This window comes from Eptatretus burgeri, chromosome 5 (genome assembly GCF_056783735.1).
Source record: "Eptatretus burgeri isolate ZD-2024b chromosome 5, Ebu_testis_v1, whole genome shotgun sequence".
In the NCBI taxonomy this organism is placed as follows: Eukaryota; Metazoa; Chordata; class Myxini; order Myxiniformes; family Myxinidae; genus Eptatretus; species Eptatretus burgeri.
In genome coordinates this window covers 29,940,966-29,963,729 of record NC_140965.1, presented here as the reverse complement: position 1 = coordinate 29,963,729, position 22,764 = coordinate 29,940,966, and the positions used below count along the sequence as shown (strand labels likewise).

The following is a 22,764-nucleotide window of genomic DNA, read 5'->3' as shown; positions in this document are numbered from 1 at the left end:
TGGGAGCAGAGGATGGAGTCATAGTCGGCAGAGCGAGCCTCATACACTGAAACAACACAGTCGTAACGGGCAGTAATTGCGACTAACATCTAAACAATACAATTCTAAGGAGAGGGGCATGGACCGAGGGTTATTCCAGAGATTTTGGGGAGGATAAAATGTGGGAAGGGGTAACAGGCCTGGGCAGGGACTCTGAATGTATGACCCGCCGATTGAAATAAAGATGCATTTGCGGTTCGATCAGCAGAACGTCTCCAGCCATGTCAGACAGATGTAATATTTCAGAATATACTATCACACAGTCTATCGATTTGCCTCCAGGCATGCTTGGTGTGTGCACTCGGTTGCAAACTTTTGTTGTTGATGAATCGGCCTTCCTGTTTCCATCTGAGCAATTGTAGTTGTATTTTTATTTTTATTTTTTTTGTGACCCGGGTTCAAATTCTATTGTGCATCTTGTGTTGATTTTGTTTTTCCTCACTGTCTCTTAATATCCCTATCCTGCTTTTGGTTTACATACAAACTTTTCCCATGATTTTTTTTTTTTTTTTTAGTTGCCGAAACAAACTTCATTTTGTTCCTGTTTTTATTGGCCTTGTTGTTCCCTTGAGATGGAAACAATAAGAATATACCTGGAATCAATAAGTAGAATACAGTTACATTCAAAATATGTGCGTGTGAATTTAATTTGAGACATTATATTGGGGAAAGAGGAGCAGACATTTTTATGCCTCTGCTGATGAAGTCTGCGGTGGCATTATGTTTTCAGGTTGTCCGTCCTTCCGCACGTACGTACGTACGTCTGTGCTAGTTTTATCTGTTTTCTCTGCAACCGCTTATCCAATTGAACCGAAATTTTCACCATCGGTGTGATTACTCATGTCAAATGTTTTATTCATAATTATGATGTCATAAGTCTCGTGGTGTGGCAGCAATGTTGGAAAAAAGGGGGAAAATCGGACTTCTGTCTCTGAAACTGCACTATGGAAGAAAAAAAAAATGAAACTTGGCACATCTGAAGTACTCCTCATGGAAAACAAGTGATTTTTTATGATGATGTCATTGGTGGCTTCATTATGATGTCATAATTGCATACGTCGAATGCTTTATCCGATCAGTATGAAAAATTTTGAGGGTCATCTTGGGCTAAATTGTATGTGGGGGAAAAATTGATGATGTCATCGGTCACTTGGTTCGGCAGCCATGGTGTTTTTAACATACAAACCTTCAAAAGTCTTCTTCTCCAAAACTGCTAAACAGATCGAGGCAAAACTTCACAGGTATGATCGCCTATCCATTATGAACAAAAAGTTCTCCATCTATGATGGCGTAGGTCACATGGTTTGGCAGCTCTGATTTTTTTTGGAAGAATAAACCATTGCAAATTTTCTTCTCCAGAACGGCTTGACAGATCGAGGAGAAACTTTGCCTACATGTTCCCAAAGCCTTGGGGATATCAGGGTGTTCACGAATAATTAAGAGTTCACATGGTCTGGCAGCCATATTGGTTTGAATGGAAATCATGAGAGTATTATTTCTCTTGAACTGCTTCATCAATTGACGTGAAGCATCACAGTAAGATCAAGTAGTCATATCATGGGGAATATATGTTTCATATTTCAACCCGATCAGACGCATGGTCTGGCAGACAAAATTATTAAATATATTTTGAATCTGGGTTCAGGGATTTAAATCAAACTTTGGACAAGTATGTGTAATGATGTGAAAATGTGGGCGGAGGCCTATCTGGTGACGTCGTGACGTCAAAGAGTGTCCTTGTAGTTCTATTTTTATTTTTCATTTTCAATGCAATAATATTGTATACTGGATGGATTAACATAATTTGACATCTTTCAAAAATTTCTGCAGTCTTCCCCATCATGTCTCCATGGTGTGTGATGAAGAAAAAAAAAATGACCTTCAACCAGATTTTTCGGTAAAGGTCCTATCAAAATAGTTAAATATATCTATACGGTATTTATCTTTCACACGTGAGGTGTTTGCCATGTCACAAAGCTAATTTATTGGAAAATTAAATGATTGAGTTGATGAACTCTTACTTATAATTACCTCTGCCACCTAAGGTAGATGGAGGTTATATTTTCACCCATGTCTGTTTGTTTATTATCCCCCGCCAACTTATAGAAATGGGTTCCGTCCGTCTGTCCGTCACATTTCGTTTCTCGAGCTTAACTCCAAATCCCCTCAAGATATATTTACGAAATTTGGTACACATATCAAGCAAGTGGTGAACTGGTGCCTTTTGATATTTTCTAATTGATAGGTCACTTGGTTTGGCAGCCATGTTGGATTCAATAAAAAAATATTAAATAATGTTTTCTCTGGAATTCTTCACCATAACCTAACGAAGCGAAAATTTGCAACTATCATCTTCCATCATGTCTGCATATATAGTAAAAATTATGACGTCACAAGTCACATGGTTTGGCGGCCATCTTGGATAGAAAAACACACCTCATCCGATTAACACGAAACTTCACACACGTATTCCACTGGAGGATTGGAGGCAGAATGTAAATCTATGATGTCATAGGTCGCATGGTTCGTCAGCCATCTTGGATTGAAAATTAATAAATTTTTAAAATCTTCTCCAGAACAGCTTTACAGATTGAGGGAAAAATTCACATGCACTTTCCCCAAGACATCCTTTCAGAAGTTTGTTAATTTCTAATTGATAGGTCACATGGTTTGGTGGCCATATTGAATTTACCCTAAAACCTTCAAACATCTTCTCCAGAACGGCTGGTCAGATCAAGGGGAAACTTCACATACATATTGCACACGCTTAGGGAATATAAGTTTGTTAATCCTCATTTACTATGGCGGGGATATCGAAGACTTTGTCTTCAACGGATGCTAGTTTCTGTTTGTTTGTGAACAGGATATCTCAAAAAGTTGTGGACAGATCTGGCCGAAAATTTGTGGAAAGCTTGGGTACAGTGCTTATATAAAGTCTTCACTCCCCTTTCAAGATTTTCACCTTTTGTTGCCTTGTAGCCTGGAATTACATTGCATTAAATTAGACTTTCCACCTGATTTAATGCAATTTAATTCTCGGCTATAAAGCAAGAAAAGGTGAAAATTTTGAAAGGGAGTGAAGACTTTCTATAGGCACTGTAAATGACACGAACAAAATGATTCGATTTTGGTGACGATCCGAATGCGGATCTGGATCCACGAATTTTTAAAGTGATTTTTTACCGTTGATAAATTGGGCCAAAAACGACACATAGAAGGATTTCTGAAAAAAAAAAAGTTGTGGACGGAATACGACGAAACCTGGTGGGCAGGTTGGATATGTAACAAGAAAGAATTGATTCGATTTTGATGACGATCTGAATCGGTATCCAGATCCGAGAATTTTAAAGTGATTCTTCACCATTGAGTGATAGGGTTCAAACGATGTATAACACGATATCTCAAAAAGTTATGGACGGATTTGGATGAAACTTGTTGGATGAGTTGCGTAGTTGACAAGAACAGGCCAATTAAATATATTTCAGGTCTCAATCCAGATCCGGCCGATCAGTGGGATACAAAACGTAAACTAATCAGCCTGGCAGAGGTATGCACTCTCCCCAGTGGCCCGTTCTCGTTGTGTGTGGGTTTGTGTGCTTCTTTGGTTATCTCCATATGCGGGTTTCCGAAGTGGAACGGAGTTCTCCCAGGGCTTGAAGTATCCACCTCCATTTCAGAAGGCATCACAATCCATGGATTAAGCTGTGAAGTTTTCTTGTTCTCAAAGTTCCAAGGGCTCTTTTCAGGATAATCACTGAACCCCAGACAGCTTCCAACTGGAGTTCGTTTGTCGTAATATTCCCAGGGATGTTTTTTTTACATCTCCGTTCTCTGTGAGGTTCTTCCTTGTCATTTCCATTGCTCTAGTTATCGCTGATGCAATATGGATGCTCTTCGGCTTCCAGGATCTTTTGACTTCATTTTTGAGATCTGGATATTTGGTCATTTTCTTGATTTCTGTGTTGTTTAGGCCAAAAATAGCTAGGAGCTGAACCTGCAATGAGCAATGCTTTCTTTTCTTTTTTGTGCCTAAGTACTATCTCTGGTCATAATGCTTTGTTTTCTCTGTTCATGCTCAATGGGATCATCAGGTCGTATGTGAGCATTATCTCCTTGTTTTCAATGATTGCTTTGGGTTCATGTTTCCATCATTTTTCTGAAACTGGGATATTAAATTTTTTGCAGATTTGCCAGTGGATTACTCAACATATTTTGTTTTGCCTTTGTGTGTACAGTTGTTCTGGCATTAATTTTCCTGAGAGCTTTGTTTGCTTTGTTTCTCCCTTGCAGGAGCTACACCTGTCCGATTGACTCAGTCCTTCGATTTCCTTCAAGCCATTGGCAAAGTGTCTTTGGTCTTGGGAATTTATTAGTCCCCTACCAGTTTCACCGGAGGGGACAATAGGTTTGCTCTCCATCTCTCCGTCTGTCTGTCCGTGCATCAGTCGGGTCCGTCCATCTGTCTGTCCATCCCACCTCTGGTTTTTCAGAATTTTTTTACCCATACCTTTAACTTGTTCAACTGAAACTTGGTACATGGCTTTATTTTGAATCTGGATTCATGGGTTAGAGAGTTCCTTCTTCATTTTGGATCCGGTATCGGCTCAAGCATGCATTTAAGTAAACTCATTTTTACCTCCGGTTTGTTATCCTTGTTTTCTTTATTGGTTTCCTGTCCACAACAGATATCATTAAATTAAAATTGCCTTTCCTTTTATTTTCCCGAATAGACCCAAACACAGTGGGTTAGAGGGTTTCTTCTTCTTCTTCATTTTGGTTCTAGTGTCGGCTTGAGTGTGCGTTAAACGCAAACAAATTTTTATCTCTCAAACATTCATTGGGATATGGATTACCTGTAGGGGGACGTGGATTGCAAAGCAATTCTCACTCTTGTTATGATTTGTTCTCCATCCCAGTTGAGCTGACCTCTTCTTATCCATTAAAATGAGCTTTCTTTGTATATGCTCAATCTGTCCAACTCTTTTTCTTCTTCTTCTTTTACACCTTCCTGACCTCTTCTTCTTTTACACCTTCCTGCTCTTGAGTTGCCGGTGTATATCTCTTGATATTTTCACGTTGTAGTTTTCTTTTTCTTTCTTTTTTGGAATTGTTGGGGCTGTATTTGTTGCTGTTTCGGTTTCATAGGTGACATGTTCTAATCACAGCTGTATTTGGAATTTTTTTGCTCGGTCGGTTAATTATACCTTTTCTGGCTTGCTGTCTTTGTGTTTGTGTACAAGTTGGATTTGGTAGTCTGTTGAACTTTTCATGTACTCAGCCAATCCAACAGTTGTCACTCTGTGCACATGGTTGAGTTCCATCAAGCCTCGAGCGACCTCCATCTAGTCTCGGCAGGTACATTCTCGGGATGCATTGGTTTTTGTAATTCATTTTGTGGATAGTGAGGAGTTTCCCTGTTTTGATATCTAATTTTTGATTTCCGATTGTGGTCAGTTTATTATTTCGCAACTGTATTTGAATGCTGGTACTGAGAGTTGGTTTATGGCTTTAATTTTGATTCTTGGAGAGAGGTATGTTTTCAGCATCAGCCTTGTTCTTCGCATACATTCTTTGGTAATTGTTTTGCACATTTTTTTTGCCATACTTGGTGAGATCTTTAACTCCAAGGTATTTGTATGATGATTCATTTTCTAGCTCCTGTATTGTTGTATTTCGGTTGATTTTTATGTTTCCCATTTTTGTTGGTTTATCTTTTACACATGTGCACTTGGCACACTCATCTCATTCAAATTCCATTTGAAAGTCATCGGAGTACCGTTTCACTGATTTCAGCTGTTCTGCTAAAATTTTGTCGTTCAGTGCGAACAGCTTTAAGTTACCCAAGTGCAGTAGATGTGTCACCTTGACTGTTTCTTTGGATGTGAGGGTGTATTTGTGTCATTCCTCATTGTTGAGGTTGCTCAATGGTTCCAGAGCCAGGCAAAACAGGAAGGGGGAAGGTTGTCTCTCTGGAAGATCCCGCTTCATATCTTCATTCCTGGTATTTCGATCTTTCATTCCGAGTGCTGTAATATCAATGTGTTATTCCAGAGCTCGATTGCTTTCTCAATCAGTTTGGTTATCTGGGGATTAATTTTGTGTACTTGCTTGCATTTATCATCCATGAATGTGTGATACTATTAAAAGCTTTGTTTTTTTTATCATTGTTAATCGAGGCTGTGAACAATTTGGTTCCTCTCATTTTACAGTTTTCGAGTATAATCTTGATATGGTTCCCAGAGGGAGGCATTAAGTGTTTAGTCTTGGTGTTCACGGTGTCTGGCATTTAAAATAATTTTTTCCCCGTAATTGATTTTTTTTTATGATTATTATTTAATTATTTTTTCCCCAATTTATAATTACTGCACTTAATTTTTTTTCTTCCAATTTTCAAATACTCGTATTTAATTTATATTTATATATATATATATATATATACATATATATATATATATATATATATATATATATATATATATATATATATATATATATATATACATATATATATATATATATATATATATATATATATATATATATATATATATATATATATATATATATATATATATATATATATATATATATATATATATATATATATATATATATATATATATATATATATATATATATATATATATATATATATATATATATATATATATATATATATATATATATACAGTGCTCCCACGCTATATCGCGGTTCACTTTTCGCGGCTTCACTACATCACGGGTTTTCAAATCCTCCAGTAGAAGAGATTTAATGCTCTTCTTGGCTGTGCAGTACCACATTCATCTCATCATCGTCATCTTCATCGTCATCAGTACTGCACAGCTATCATCATCATCGTCATATCTTCATAGGTCAGCACCCATAATGTTTTTTTTTTTATATCTTATAGTATGTTAAAAATTATTTTTGGTCTTGGGCTTTGCAGCCCCATGAATTCGCATTTCCGATGAAAATTGTTTTAATTTTTTTTTTTTAATAACTGATTAAATGTGTGTGGGAAAGGTTAATAAGAGTGTGTGGATGCTGTATAATGGTTTAAAATACGTTTAAAATGTGTTTCAATATATTGAAATAATTAAATAAATATGTGGTTTCCACTTCGCGGATTTTCACCTATCGCGGGTGGGTCTGGAACGCATTAACCGCGATAGGTGAGGGAGCACTGTGTATGTATGTATATATATATATATATATATATATATATATATATATGTATATGTATATGTATATATACACATATCCATAGAAATATATATATATGTATATATATATATATATATATATATATATATATATATATATATATATATATATATACACATATCCATAGAAATATATATATATATGTATATATATATATATATATATATATATATATATATATATATATATATATATATATATATATATATATATATATATATATATATATATATATATATATATATATATATATATATATTACGGCCATGGAAATTCGCAGAACACCATAAAGGTCCTTAGTTCAGTTATATCGCGAAGTGTGTGTTCAGATAGATTTCCCCACCGTTGTTTAATGGGATTTATTCGTGTGGATGGGGCTGTGATCTTTGAGTTAGCCTTTATTATTTGCTATCGTTATTTTGGACCAACCAAACCACCAACCACCATTTTTTACAAACACCCAACCCCACCACTCTCACAACCACCACCCAACGCCAACCACGCCACCACACCATTACAACAACCACACCACCAATCACCTTCTCCACACCCACGCTACAACCCTCTCCACATCCTAACTGTCCCTGCCATGGAGAAAGAAGAAGGCGTTCCGATAACACACAGATTTTTTTTCCTCTTACTTTCCCACGCTTCGAGACGGAGGAGAGGTGAGTGGAGTGAGAAGAGAGAAGCACAGGATGATTGCTTCGAAAAAACCCCGACCCACGAGGGAAACGCCCCCCTTCTGGAAGCTTCCCGCAGGAGCTGGAAGGAGGGCGGGGTGAGAGGGGAGTGACAGAGCGTGGGGAATAAAAGGCGTGAGGGACGCAGCGTACAGAGTTGCGGTTGGAGTTGCGGTTGTTGCTGTTGTGCTGCTGCTGCTTGTGCGGAGGAGAATCGCGAGGGGGAGCTGCTGCTGCTGGAGCCGTGTGGAGGTCTGGGCTCGTGTCAGAGTCGGGAGCTTGGACCAGTCAGTCGGTGGAGGTCCGGGCGTCACGAAGGAGATGCGGGCTGGAGGCGCAGCCCTGCTGTGTCGCGCAAACCTGCGCGTTTGTGTGGGGAGAGCCGGAGAGAGCTTGCCTGCCACGCAGAAGGCCTGAGTTCAACCGCGGCTACGCTAGCTGCCGTGGCGACGGGATGTCGCGACTCGCCCCATAAAGGCACCACGAGGGTGCAGGTAACCTGCAACCGTCTTGTGGGGCCCTTTCGGTCACCAAAGCACCACGTTATAAAGGCCCACGGGCCCAGTCTGACTCCCTTGTCTGTGAGGGGGTCTTTTCTTTGCTTTTCTTTTGAGTGAATGTTGTGGTGCCGAGTCTTTCAAGTAGAACTGTTGTTAAGTAAATGTACATAATAACCATAGTCGGTTGTAGTGTTTTTGCCTTGCTCGTGTCTTGTCCCCTTCCCCCATTGATTGCATACCCGCATACGTGCATCCCTGTTTACGTGAAAATAAATGTGCTTGTGTGAATGTTAACCCGTTCGTCGTGTCCTTTTTTTCCCCCCCATTGAAGTGCCATATTGTTTTTCGGAATACTGGTTGGTTTTTGAATACCGATAATAATAGAATCAGGTCCGGCGAGGTCTGGCGATAATACCCGCTCGGTTATCCTAGAACGGAACGAACCGCTTAAGCGGTTAGTGTCCAAGCAGGCCTTCGCCGATGTACGGTCCCTTGGTAGGTTACCCGCGCGAATACTTAGGTATGTCGATATTCGGCGATTGACCCTGTCACGCGTGGGTAGAATATGGACTGTGCCGTGGTGTGCGTTGACGGCACACCTGTGACTGGTTCTCGGCGTTGTTCTGGGAAGTCACGACTGAATTGCTCGTCCGGTGGGCGTGCGGTCGCCATTGGCTAAAGAAGTCGTTCGCACGCCGGGCGGGCGCGAGATTCGTAAACATATACATATATATATATATATATATATATATATATATATATATATATATATATATATATATATATATATGTATATACTCATGTAAGTGTGTGTGTGTGTGCAAGTTGCTGTTGATGGCCACAATCTCCATACATGGGTGGGTTTCAGGAGATGGAATGGAGACCTATCCAGTCTCAAAGTATCCACCTCCATTAGCAAATAAGTGTGTGTCGGTTTCTTTTTGTGTCTGTCAATAACTTTTTACCTCTGCCACCAAAGGTAGAATGAAGTTATGTTTTCACCCTTGACTATCTGTTTGTGATCAGAATATCTTAAAAAGTTGTGGACGCATTAGGACGAAGTTTGGCGGACAGTTTGGCTGTTTGATAAGGAAGAAATGGTTCAATAGTGGTGAAGATCCAGATCTGGATCCGATAATTTTTAATTAATTCTTCACCATTGAGCGATCAGTATAAAAACGATATACAACATGATATCTCAAAAAGTTATCGACTAATTTGGACGAAACTTGGTGGACCGGTCAATTGGGTGGACCGGTTGGGTGTATGGCGAGGACAAATTGATTCTATTTTGTTTAAGGGTCGGATTCAGATCTGGCTTGTCAGTGGGCTACAAAACGTCGTGTTCAGCCTGGTTGTTTTGATTTTGTTGAATATTTGAATCCGGATCCGGATACGAGAATGCTTTAAGTTTTTAAAGTGATGCTTCACCATTGAGAGATGAGGCCAAAAACAATATATAGCATAATATCTCAAGAAGTTGTGGACGGATTATGACAAAACTCGGTTGATGAGTTGAGTCAGTGACAGTAACAAGCTGATTGTAATTTGGTTATTGTATGAATACAGATTTGGCCAATCGGTGGACGACAAAATGCACTGTTAAGCCTCGCAGAGGGATGCGCTCTTTCGAGTGCCATTATAGTGGTGTGTGTGTGTGTGTGTGTGTGTGTGTGTGTGTGTGTGTGTGTGTGTGTGTGTGTGTGTGTGTGTGTGTGTGTGTGTGTGTGTGTGTGTGTGTGTGTAAAAAAAACAACACTAAAAGAACAGAACAAGTATACAGAGCCAGCTGTTGTCAATACCAAACTTATTTTTGCAGAATGATGTTTATTATGGTAAAAGTGTGTGTTTGGCTCCCCATTGAGAGAATCGGGCGATTTGGACAACAAACCAAGCACACAACCAGAGACTGCGATGAGACCAATCCAATCTATGAGCTATATTTGCATATTTTTTTGTATAAACAATTAAATGGCGAGTATATACATTTTGCAAGCTTTAGGGAGTTAATATTTTATGGGAGTGAAGAAATTCCTTCATTTGAATTGGACTTCGTTCAAAAACTTCCCACTTCACTGAAGTTTAATGACAATTTTCCATCCTTATAGTCTTACAATTACATTTTAAAAAAATTATTCACTCTGTGCAACCTGCGAAGTTGAATTTTGTTGTTGCTGTTCGCTGCTGTGCCCCTCCGCCCAGCTGCTTTTTCGTTGCCTATCTTTTTAAATTGCTCCTGCATGTAGCAGGTTCAAATTCGGGCCCACGTGACTTTGTTTAATTGTGCCTGCTTCTGCTTCTTGCATTCTCAGGCATTCCTTTGTGTCTCTTTTGGAATGCTGTATGGCGCTGTTCTCAAATTCGTCATTTTGTACCATTTGAGTATTTCATTAAATTACTTGGATTCACCCGCTGAATATGATTGGAAGGACAAGTCTGTTTTTGGGGATGATGGCTCCACTGAACCTTGTTCCACACCCTCTTTTCTGTCCAAACTCCCTAAGCAAGTCAGGACGGGCTGACGCACTCACGCGTCTAATCCGACAAAGTCGCTCGGCGCTCAAAGATCCCTAAAATCGCACACAATTGCCCTATAAGAGCCCCAGCCAGACTGGCCCATTGAGGCCGTACAGGAAATGCCGGGAAGTTGTACGGCTATGCCGGACGTCCTCAGAGCCAAGCAGGTCTCCTTTCTCCTCGTGCTTTTCCTGCCCAGTCGCGACGCCTCGTCGGCACATGAAGTCGAAACAATGACTACAAGCTGATTCACATATGAATTTGACCCCCCTTTGGTATGCTTCTTTTTTTTTTTTGTCTAATCCAAACTGTTGTATTGCTGAGCTGTGCAACCATTGGATACTCTGTCATTTTTTCCCTTCAGTTCACTGTAACAAGGTGTAAATAATCAGTCGGAAGGAATGGATCATCATTTACAGCGGATACAGCAATGCTGGAGTAGGGATTATGAAAGACGAGATGCAGTAGGCATGGAAAGTGCTCTGAGTCAGATGTTTCTTGCATGAGGTGTACCCATGGAGTGGAGGTTCATTGAAATTGTCAAAGCGAGTTGTTCGTTCCCCTTTTTCTGTTTGAAGAAAACTGTGAACTTACCTTCCCTTTTTGAATATCAAGTGTACCAATAATGCCAGAAATAGAAATAACAATGAGGTGTTCAGGTTCCATAGCCAAAAATAAATGGGGTTCATAGGTCGGTCGGGTTTTTCGGTGTGTGCGTGTGTGCGTGCGTGTGTGTGTGTGTGTGTGTGTGTGTGTGTGTGTGTGTGTGTGTGTGTGCGCAAATTAACTATTTTTGGTGACTGGTGATCACGTGTGAGGGGGGAAAAAAGCACAAAACCTCTATTAAACCATCAAGGTAACGTTCCCTTCACTTCCATCTTGTTTGAGCTTTTATAAAATGTCATCCAGAATCCAGTCAGGAATCCAGAACCTTATTTATTGACTCACTTATTTGCTTAATGACTTACTTTATTTATTTACTTGCTTGTTACTTACTAAATCGAAAGATTTCGTAAGTATATTGATCACTTCCGTCCTCTGTTTGTGTGTTTGTTTGTTTGTTTGTAGGCACGATAACTCGAGAACGGAAGAAGTTACCAATGTCAAATTACACCACGTGATTCAGGAGGGTGATGGCTAGTGCTGATTAGATTTTGGTCAAAATCAGTCAAAGGTCAAGGTCACATTGAGGTCAAATATTCGATTTTTGATGGTTTGGTACAGAATCATCGTAGAAACTTCTGGTTTGTGTCGCTACTTTCTCTAGAGAGAGCTTTTATTAGACAAGGTTAGAGGTCAAGTTGACGATTTCGTAAGTACCAGTCTATGACTGCTTGTTTGTTTGTTGATTTATTTATTTACATATTTCTTTGTTTTTCTCCTTTTCTTTGGCCTGTTTATCTCGTCATGCCTACTGGTGATTTGAGGCTCAATTTGTCATTGTATTTTGTCAACTGGGGACTTTCTACTCAATTTGTCCATCAAAGGGCTTTTGGATCATTACCCCACACACGCAAAGCAAAAAAGCAGGGTTAAACAATTGGTTCATGTCCGTCTGTCCGTCCATCTGTCTGTTTTATCAGTTTATGATTGAGGAACCACTTATTTAAATTGAATGTTATATTTTGAACATGAATCGGGAGACAAACCTGCCATTGAACAGTACTTTGGCTCTGAATTCGTCCCGATCAGACATGTGGTGAAAGGAGTAAGATAATGTTTTTTTTTCTCTGTCTGTTTTCTGTTTTCCTGACGGTAAAACAAAATTTGGAATCATTCCAAACAGGAAACTTACCGTTTTTAGGGACATCATAAAGGACACAAAAATCAGGTACAAATAATTAATTTAACATGTTGGATCGGGTGATGTAATAGACACCACTTCAACAGCGGTACTACTCAGAATTAATTTATTTATACGTCTTTAAACCTCTTTAAACCTTCATTTAAATTGAATTATGTACTTGAACACTGGAGAACACAAATTGCCTTCTTAATACTTCCAAGAACCTCCAGTTTTGAAGGACTTGGACATGTTCTATAGGATGGTGTATAAGGGTGGTTGGTGTACAAGACTGCTTCGATGGTATTAAATAAGCTTGGTGTTGGCTTTGTGGTTAGGGTGGCTGACTTGGGATCTTAGGGTCCTGAGTTTAAGGCTTGTTGGCTGCTGAATTAACAATTGGTGGGGTTGACTCAGCCTGTCATCTTTCCAAGGTCAGCAAAATGAGTACCAGTGTACTGGTAGAGGGGCACAGCCACGCTGCAAGAAATGATAGCTACCCAGCAGTCAAGCTGCCAAATATAAGAACAGAACAGAATGGAGTTATACTTTTATTTAATGTCTTTTTAAAAAAAAATTAGGTATTTTCTTGAACACTGTGTGGGGTATCATGTTCTATGAACTCTCTAATTACCCTCACCAGAGGAGAGGGTTTTGAGTTTGGTCCATTTATCTGGCTGTTTATTTGGCTGTACAGAACGTGAGTATGGTTTGTATCTGCAACCGCTTGTCTGATTGACACAAATATTTTACCACTGGAGCGACGACTCGTGTAGAATGTTATAATTAAATATATGATGTCATAGGTATGTGACGTGGCAGCCATGTTGGAAAAAAGGAAAAACTTTGGGCCTCTGTATCTCCAAAACCACACTAAGTAAAAAATTGAAAGTTGGCAAATGGTAAATACTCCACATGGGGAATGAGTGTAATTTTTTTATGATGTCATAGGTGCCTTCGTTATGACGTCATTGCATACATAGAATGCTACATCCAATCAGTTTGAAAATTTTTGAGGGTCATCTAGCGATAATTGGTCAATAGAAAAAAAAAATTGATGACATCATCAGCAATGTGGTTCGGCAGCCATATTTAAATAATAATTTTTTTAAAAACCTTCAAAAATCTTCTATGAAAAGGCTGAACAGATCAAGGCAAAACTTTACAGGTATGACCGCCTATCCATGAGGAACAAAACGTTCCCATCCTATGATGTCATAGGTCACATGGTTTGGCAGCCATATTGGATTTACCCGAAAACTTCTCCAGAACAGCCGGACAGATCGAGGGAAACTTCACACACAAGTTTCCCCAAGCCTTGGTGCTCACGTATAATTGATAGGTCACATGGTCTGATTGCTATATCGGATTGAACGAAAATCTTTTTAAAATCCTTATCTTGAACCACTTCATTGATTGATTTGAAACTTCGCAATTATGATCTAGTATTGATAGTATTGACGGGTAATATGTGTTTAAAATTTCAACCTGGTCAGGTACATGTTCTGGCAGCCAGAATGATTAAATTTTTTGATCTGGGTTCTTTTTTTAAAATATTTTGAATAAGGCTCACTAAAAAGTCCCGGCGAGGGTCTGCAGTCTCTCATTGCTCTTTTTCTTGTTTGGTCTTGTGCGTGCTTCCGCTCACACGACAATTTTTTGTCAGTTCATTGCTTTTTATTGTCTTTGCTCTTTAAATATCGCAGTGTTTTCTTTGTTTTCACTTAATAATTAAACAGTTTATTTTAAAACTGATTCAACCTAGGTTTGAATGATTTGAATGAGTTAGTTCAAGAATTGTTCTTCTCAGGCTTACATTTCCTAATGCACACCATGTGGAGAGAAACTTTACATTCTCAGCTAATGTTATTGTACCCTGTGCAGACCTTAATGTGCCTACAACAAATCACAAAGCATTTCTTAAAATAATAATTTTACCCTCGACTAAAATAATAACGACAATAACTACAAATAATAACTGCTGAAGCAGCACTACTTAAACTCGGGCAGAAGTTTAGACTTTGTCCACTGTACCAGCACAAAATTTTCTACTCTATACAATCTAAATAATTTCAAAGTCATCATGACATATTTGATTTTAGTACAGCAGAATGGACAGCCTTCTTACTATTATGCAGCGTATATGATAACGCAACACCTCCGTGAAATGCTAGGGAGATTTGCAGACCCTTCGCCGCCAACACCCGGCTTTCCCATGGAGGTCTCCCAGCTCAGCACTGACTGGGCTCAACTCTGCTTTCTTTTACTATCTCATTTGTGATCTGGCCAATCCAAGCAATAAATGCTGCAGGCCTCCAGGCAGGAAAATGATGCATCCATCCATCCATTGGGACCATACTCTGTGCAGAGTGTTGCTGCTGCTTAAGCAGTCTCCTGGACGATTGGGCACAATCCTGGACGGGTCGCCACTCCGACACAGAAATACCAGCAAGCTGCCACTCATTTTGCCGACCTCAGAAGGATGACATGCCGAGTCAACCCCACCTGGTATGAATTCAATAGCCGAGTGGGATTTGAACTCAGGATCCCAAGCCGAGCACCCTAACCAATGATGCTTGTGTTGGTCGAATCTGCAGCTGCCAATTCCACCTCATTAAAGTGAAGTTTTCTGAACTGGATTCATCGTGTTTATCTGTTACATCTTCGTCCCTGTGATGCTGTTTATGTTTCCGTCCAATTTCTCCATGTTAAGTCAAATCGTTGTGCTGTATTTGTCAAATTTGTGTTGGCTTTGTTCAAGGCCGACTTTATCCGCTCCTCTGATAGCCGCTGTGAAAGTTGTGTCCTTTTTGTCTCCACATCCCTCTGTTTGCTTCTTTCTTCCCAAATATTTTACTTTCTACTGCCTCAACATTATCCTATTCTCCACCCCCCCCCTTTTCTCAAAACTATCTCCAACTCCAAACTGAATCTTCATTGACTATAAATGCTTCTCCCTTCTTCCTTAAAAAGCATTTTAAAACTCTCCACTTTCCTTGTTTATCCTTCAGGAGTACCCCACATGTTGCTGTTGTTCTTCTTCTTCTTCATAAAGTTATTGGTCCACCAACCCTCATCCCACACCGATAGCACCACCTTTTTCCCTGCCTTCATTAAAAAAATTCTAACCTCCCACCCCATGATCCTTATCTCCGTTTCTCCAATTTGGGGATTTGGAATCAGCATCCATCAACTTCATGTCCCCTCTTTCCACTTCCCCCATCATCCCACCCCTCAAATCTTCATGTCCCCCTTTCTTTATCCCTCCTCAGGCCCACCCTCTCAATGCTTCCCCCCCCACCTCACCCCCACAAAGCTCCCCCTCCCATCTTGCACCCTCCAAACACATCCTCCCCTGTCCCTAACTGTGTAGACCTCAAACGTTTGAGGTCTCCGCTCCAACCTGACATCTCTCAATCCAGGCCACTGTTGATAATCGGAACATCATCTGTTCAACACAATCCTTCTCCTGCAGGATGTCCCCGACTCCTTAGTGTCTCTCCCCACCTATTGTCTCCTCTGATTTGTAACACCTGGACCCCTCCCTGGCAGTGGAGTTGCACTTTACATCAAGAACTCAATTTCTTACTGCCCTTGTACTCACCTTACACCTTCCAACCCATAGGAGTACATTTGGCTGCAACTTCACCTCCACTCCCACCGCTTTCATGTGTTGCACTGTCCTCTAAACCTTGACAAATCCATCTACTCTATCTCTATCTCTCTCTCTATCTCTATCTCTATCTCTATCTCTCTCACACACGACTCATCCCAACTCACTATTCCTCATATATGGTGATTTAAATTGTCACCATGTAGATTGGGTGTGTGTTGGTACCTCTCTCATCAGCCATGTGCCATTTCAGCAAAGAACTTCCATGACTCCATAGGCCTGACTCAATCTGTAAAATTTCCAACCTGGATTTCTGCCAATGGCAAATCCTCATTTCTGGTCTTGGTGATGACAAACTTCCCTTCAAACGTCTCCAGCTCTTCCTTTGCTCCAATTGCTTCATCTGATCATGTGCTTGTGAAAGTCAAAATCTTTGCCTATTCTCAGAGAGCTGCCTCAACGCTGGTGAGTCTGGAAGTTCACTCAGGTAGATCACTCAGGTAGATTGCCAGGGACTGCAAGCAGCCATCTCTCTTCAGGACTCGTCTCCCATATCTACTGCCCCTGATGCTACCTCGGCCTAGTAGAAATTCTTACACAGAAACTCTCTCTCTCTCTCTCTCTCTCTCTCTTTCTCTTTCTCTTTCTCTTTCTCTTTCTCTTTCTCTTTCTCTTTCTCTTTCTCTTTCTCTTTCTCTTTCTCTTTCTCTTTCTCTTTCTCTTTCTCTTTCTCTTTCTCTTTCTCTTTCTCTTTCTCTTTCTCTTTCTCTTTCTCTCTTTCTTCCCATATTCCCATCCATGGTACACTGAATGCTGTGATCAGCAGCCTCTTCCCTCTCTCTTCAGACCCTGACAAAATCACAACTGGACAAACACTTGGAATATGGATTTCAATCCAGCAAATCTCACACGATCCCTCTCACTCTCCCTCTCTCTCTCTCTCCCCCTCTCTCCCGAAGGGCCATTTGACAAACCCTCCCATCTACTTTCTTAACAATCCTCTTCAAGAAATTCAGGCAATCAGACTCCTGGGTCTCATGATCAGCCATCGTCTTTCTTGGGCAAACTACATTTCAAGGTTGGCCTCCAAAGACAGTCACTGACTGGGCATCTTGCATCGTAAAAAGTCCTTCCTTGGCACACCTGACCTCATAGCCACCTACATGGCCTTCATGTGCAGCTTGATGGAGTAATGCTCTGCTCTCTGGGCTGGTGCCCCTGCCTCATACCTTGCATCACCTGGCAATGCGGAAACCAAGGCCTTCAAGATCATTGGAATCTCGCACGATGAAGCCGAGTTTATGGGCCTTTCACTTTCCCATTGCAGGCAGGTGGTCTCTGTTTTGTACCGCCTCCTTTCTGGTCTTACAGCCCCTGCTCTTTCCCTGATTTGTTCTACCCCATCCAGGTTTCTGCAGGGAGCACACTATCCACCATCAACCCCCTTCTGGTGAAACTTCCAAAATCCAGAATCACGACTCCCCTCCACTCATTTGTTGGTAGTTTCCTGTTAACCCTTTTTCACTTTCACATTCTCTTCAATCTCATTCTTCCCTGCAAATCTCTAAAACAGCTTTTCCCCCACCATTAGAGATCACCCCCCATCCAAAACCATGATCTTTTCTACCCCCATTAACCTTCCTCCACCCTCAAACCCACCCACTTCAAAATTTCCAATTTTTCCTTCCCGACAGCTTGCTTCTGTATCAATCTTGTGCACCCCATGCATTCTCCCTTATCCCTAATTCTTCCACCCCACAAATTGTATGTCCAAGGCTCCTATTTTGTCCTTCAACCCAGCTGCCCCCCTCCCCCCTCTCTCTCTCTCTCCTGTTCCTTTTGTTCTGTTGTGTCCTGATCCGTTCAGTGTTCTATCCCTTCCACGAGCTTTGCCTCTGCATACAAAAAAAGTTTGAACAGAGATGGATTCAAACAACCTGATATTTGGCAAGAAACTTCATTTGCCAAGTGTCCCAAAAGGCACAATTGGTTAATATGCACAAGCGACATTACAGATGACGTCATTAATTAATCTTTAGGATGAACTTAAATATACCTCCATCTTTGTGCAGTTGAGCAGTTTAGGGATGGTTTCAAGGTTCGAGTATGCAGAAGACCAGAGGTGTGTTCAGTTACCAAGCAGCAAGCGAGCACTTACCAAGCCAACCGTTCCTTATGAACGGTTTCGAATGGAGTGCTTGCTTGAGTGCTTCAGCCACTTGGCGAGCGCTCCACAAGCTGCTTGGTAACTGAACACCCCTGATCATCAGTTTTTTTAACTGAACTTTTCATTTATGTTGTTGCTCATTGGCGTTGTTGCAGTTGTGACCTCAGTATGTTTCTGGTTTTTGTTGTTTTTTTTCTTCTGAAAGTCAATCCATGCAATGCAATGCAAAATTACCTTCTGGATGCAAGCTTTGATTAAATTATTTATGCTTTTATTTTGTTATTATGCTTTCTCTGACCTTGCTTTGGCAGCCATGTGTCTGTAGTTTTTAGGGGATGGGTAGGGGAAGGGGAGGAGGGGGAGAACTCTCCTTGAATCATTCTTAGCTCTTGACTTTGCAAGCAACAGCACTTGTGGCCTTGCCGTGATGATTTGTGGCACAAACGTCGCCATCGCTTTCATTTTTTATTATTAAAATAACTGCCATTGCGGATCCCCCAGTAACGGAGGTTGTAAAAAGCTAAAGACAAACAAACAAACCGAGTACTGTAGGGCTGGTACGGGCAGAATGGTGAACAGGAAACTACCATCATTTCATGCAGTTATTGCCCTGCCAATGCCAAGGCGCACAAGCACTCTTTGTGCTGCACTGCTACTGGGTCACTGCATTTGGCTGTGGCTCAGAATATAATCTGTTTGTCAACCTTGTTGAATAATGGAGCCACTGCGTCTCCTAATCCTACTACTACTACTACTTCATCCATATGGCAGTTTGGCTGCTAGGTAGCGATCATTTTGTTGGAACGCAGCTATACCACTGATGCTGTGCACTGGTACTCATTTTGCCTACCTCAGAAGGATGACGGACTGAGTCAACCCCACCTGGTGTTAACTCAGCAGCCAACAGGGCTCAAACCAGCCACCCTAACCACTAAGCAAACACCAGGATACTACAACTCTAAACAGTCAACTGTGACCTGGAAGTATCTGTTGCTTGGCCTGAAGTGCGAGCTACTAACGCGGCCTGTGTGGTAGTTCTGCAAACGCTTGATTGTGCTTTGCCTTCTCTTTTCTGACTTAAACAACTGCAAATGCAAATTTATCGCTCTTTTTTTATTGGAATGGTCACTCAAAGGATGTTGGTGGTTGTCCACCCCAGCTACTGAAGTAACAGGTGGTGGGTTCTACAAAGGGGGAGGAATCACTGTAATGTTTCTTTGTGACAATGACCTCCAACGCAGGAGGAAGCCATTCAGTCTATGCAGTTACAAAATGTTTGCCAACCTTTGGTTATTTGTCCGTGCTCGGTACTTTGTACATTTTGAGCATTGAGCAAGGAAGCAGAAAGTGCCAATTTCTTTAAATTTTTGGTATGACTCGGCCGGGGTTCTGCCACCGACCTTTGGGGATGACCACTGACCTCCTAGACTCGGAGTGGGTTCTCTAACCATTAGGCAACCGAGTCTGAATCCTGATAAATTATCATACACAGTTTTTATTCAATTATTTTTTGGTTTTTACTATGTCAGGGTTCTGGAGTTAGTACTTGGCATACCAAAAATAAAGGTAAAATCTGCAGGTGCACACATTCGCATTCAACTTGAAAACTGTTCCCAGGCTGCTTGGTATTGTTGTCGTCTGACTTCTCGGCAACCAACCTCTCCGTACACAACATGTGATTGGCTGCCGGCTCTCTTGCTGTCACTGGCTCCTGGAATGTGGTCTGGGGCTTTACCAGCTATATTTAGTGACCCCCAATCCCACCCAAGCTCCCTTCCAACCTCGTGAGGTTTGGCCTCCAATATCGGCTTTGGTTTTTATGGATCTGTTGCTTGCATGCTCGGTAAAGGACAACTTTCCCGCCTCGATGTGAAACTTGCTCTTGCAGAAAGTTTGAATTGTTCGTGCTTATCATCTCGACGGTTGGTTACGCTGGGTCGGAGCAGGAGCTGAAATGGTTCGTGATGCACGCCGTCAATGTATTGTACTTCAAAGTTCATGCTTCCTGTCTGTGTAGAAGAAAATATAATTGTAAACTTTTGGCCAAGGCTCTGTTTTCTTGCTGCTTTTGCTGTTTTATAAACATGCTGCTTTGATTTTTATTGGTTGTTGTTGTTCTTGTTGTTGCTTAAAGCATTTTTGTGTTGCATTGTGCGTTGTGATGTTTGTGATTAGTGTCCCACTGATGATTTTACATGCAAATGCACACTCGACGGAGCTCGAGTGGCTCTGCAAGGGCGACAAGATACGTATTGCATGCTCCGCTTAAAGACATACGATGTATCTTACCTCCACATATGTGTGGTCACAGTACACTCAATCCAGAATGTTGCTCAGCAAGTCCAACAAGCCTGGCTCTGAGGCCTTCGCAGGCTGCGAAGAGGTGCTTTGCCTGCTGCCTTGGTGAGGGCGGATCAGAGACGGCTTTTGTCTGTACTTTAGCGATGAAATACCTCAGCCATTACGTGCTTCCTGGCTCGAGACTGATGGTCGAGCCGATCCCGTCGACCGCAGAGCGAGAAACCAAGGCGGCTTTGGCTGCCATGTATGGCTCGCACTAATGTAGACGTGAGACCTTTCGCTTTCACTTTTGCTTTTGCAGCCACTGATTGATGTATAAAAATGATTAAAAAAAAGAAAGAGCGGTTAATTTTCTCCAGCATTTTTGTCGAACCGCTTCACCTCCACGTGCTGTAATTTTATAGATATCTATTTTGAAATGGGTGAAAGACCTCATTCACAGTGTGTGTGTGTGTGTGTGTGTGTGTGTGTGTGTGTGTGTGTGTGTGTGTGTGTGTGTGTGTGTGTGTGTGTGTGTGTGTGTGTGTGTGTGTGTGTGTGTGTGTGCTTGTTTGTTTGGGTTTTCTTTGCATTGTACAACAATCGCCATTGTTATTTTCTGAAGAAACTCATGGCGGTCATAATATGGTGCATTGTTGGTGTTTGGACAAACAAAAGATTTTTAAAAAAGGTTCTTGTGATAAGTAATGCTTTAATGTGTTATTTTGTTACCTCCCTGTTTTCTTTTTGGTGATTCGCCTCCTTTGGAATATTGATTCGGAGGCGCGCTTGCCATCCTCCTCCTCCTCCTCCTCCTCCTCCCCCTCCTCATCCTCGTCGTCCTCACCCTGTGCCACCTCCTCCTCCTACTCCTACTCTTCCTGAAACATCTTTGTTACAACAGAAATTTTTCAGGCTGAGGCTTGCTCGATCATACATTTGAGATTGGTGGATTTTTCTCGGTAGTTGTGCACACGAGTGATTCAAGGATCTGGTTGGTCAACAAAGGATTTCCCTTTTCAAATGGCACACCCGACATATATGTATATGCTCTTTATGGAACGTCTCTTCTGCTGCAGCAGTTTCTTGGCGAGGATTACAATCCCGGATGGGTCACCACTCCAACGTACGACACTCGACTGAGTGTGCAGAAATTTGGAAATTTGGCCAGGATGCTGGCGACAATACGCTCACCTACTCTTTGTGAATGACACCGTCACGTCAGATCTTTCACTTCCAGCAACTAATGCTGGCAGACAGGTTGCCCATTTTAATGTTCAACCAAGGAAAAAAACACACACACACACACACACACACACACACACACACACACACACACACACACACACACACACACACACACACACACACACACACACACACACACACACACACACCGTCTACAGCTGGTCTGAGATTCAAACCGAGCTGAGACAGCTAAAAGGTGCATGTAAGTATCTCAAGGCTATCCCTCAAAATGTGTGTGAATGTGTGTGTGTGTGTGTGTGTGTGTATATATATATATATATATATATATATATATATATATATATATATATATATATATATATATATATATATATATATATATATATATATATATATATATATATATATATATATATATTGTTGTGGGCCGGGGGTCGGTGGCGATAAACGACCACTAGGTGTAGCAGTGGAGTCGTCTCCCACCGAACACCCGGAATTTAGGTCGTGACTTGGATAAGTCCGAGAGTTCACGGGGTCCCTTCACGGACCGTGGTCACCAATATTTTGACGGCGTGGGGTAGGGTTAATTGCCTAATTTCAATATACCTAAATACCCACGTCGTCCAACTACCGGGGAAAACCACACCCTCTACGGACCTCGGGCGGAACGGACCGTTTACCGAGCCCGATCCGGGTGTAAACCGAGCGGGGATTACCAAGATCCGTCGGTCCAAATGGAAACTTATCG

At 41.2% G+C, this 22,764-nt stretch overlaps 1 protein-coding gene across 5 annotated transcripts in view; it reads left to right on the top strand.

Annotated features, from left to right (window-relative positions):
- Positions 1 to 4,423: 4,423 nt before the first annotated feature.
- Positions 4,424 to 22,764, top strand: part of LOC147026141 (bone morphogenetic protein receptor type-1B-like) — a 102,044-nt gene continuing 83,703 nt past the window's right edge. Inside the window, exons 1-2 of one of the 5 annotated variants that reach the window (XM_085881263.1) lie at positions 20,284 to 20,484; positions 20,839 to 20,930. The gene's annotated coding sequence lies outside the window, so the exon portion shown is untranslated. Of the gene's footprint in view, positions 4,445 to 20,271; positions 20,485 to 20,838; positions 20,931 to 20,958; positions 21,096 to 22,764 lie in introns of those variants that run through there. The other 4 variants (XM_085881264.1, XM_085881261.1, XM_085881262.1 and 1 more) reach the window with 4 other exon arrangements.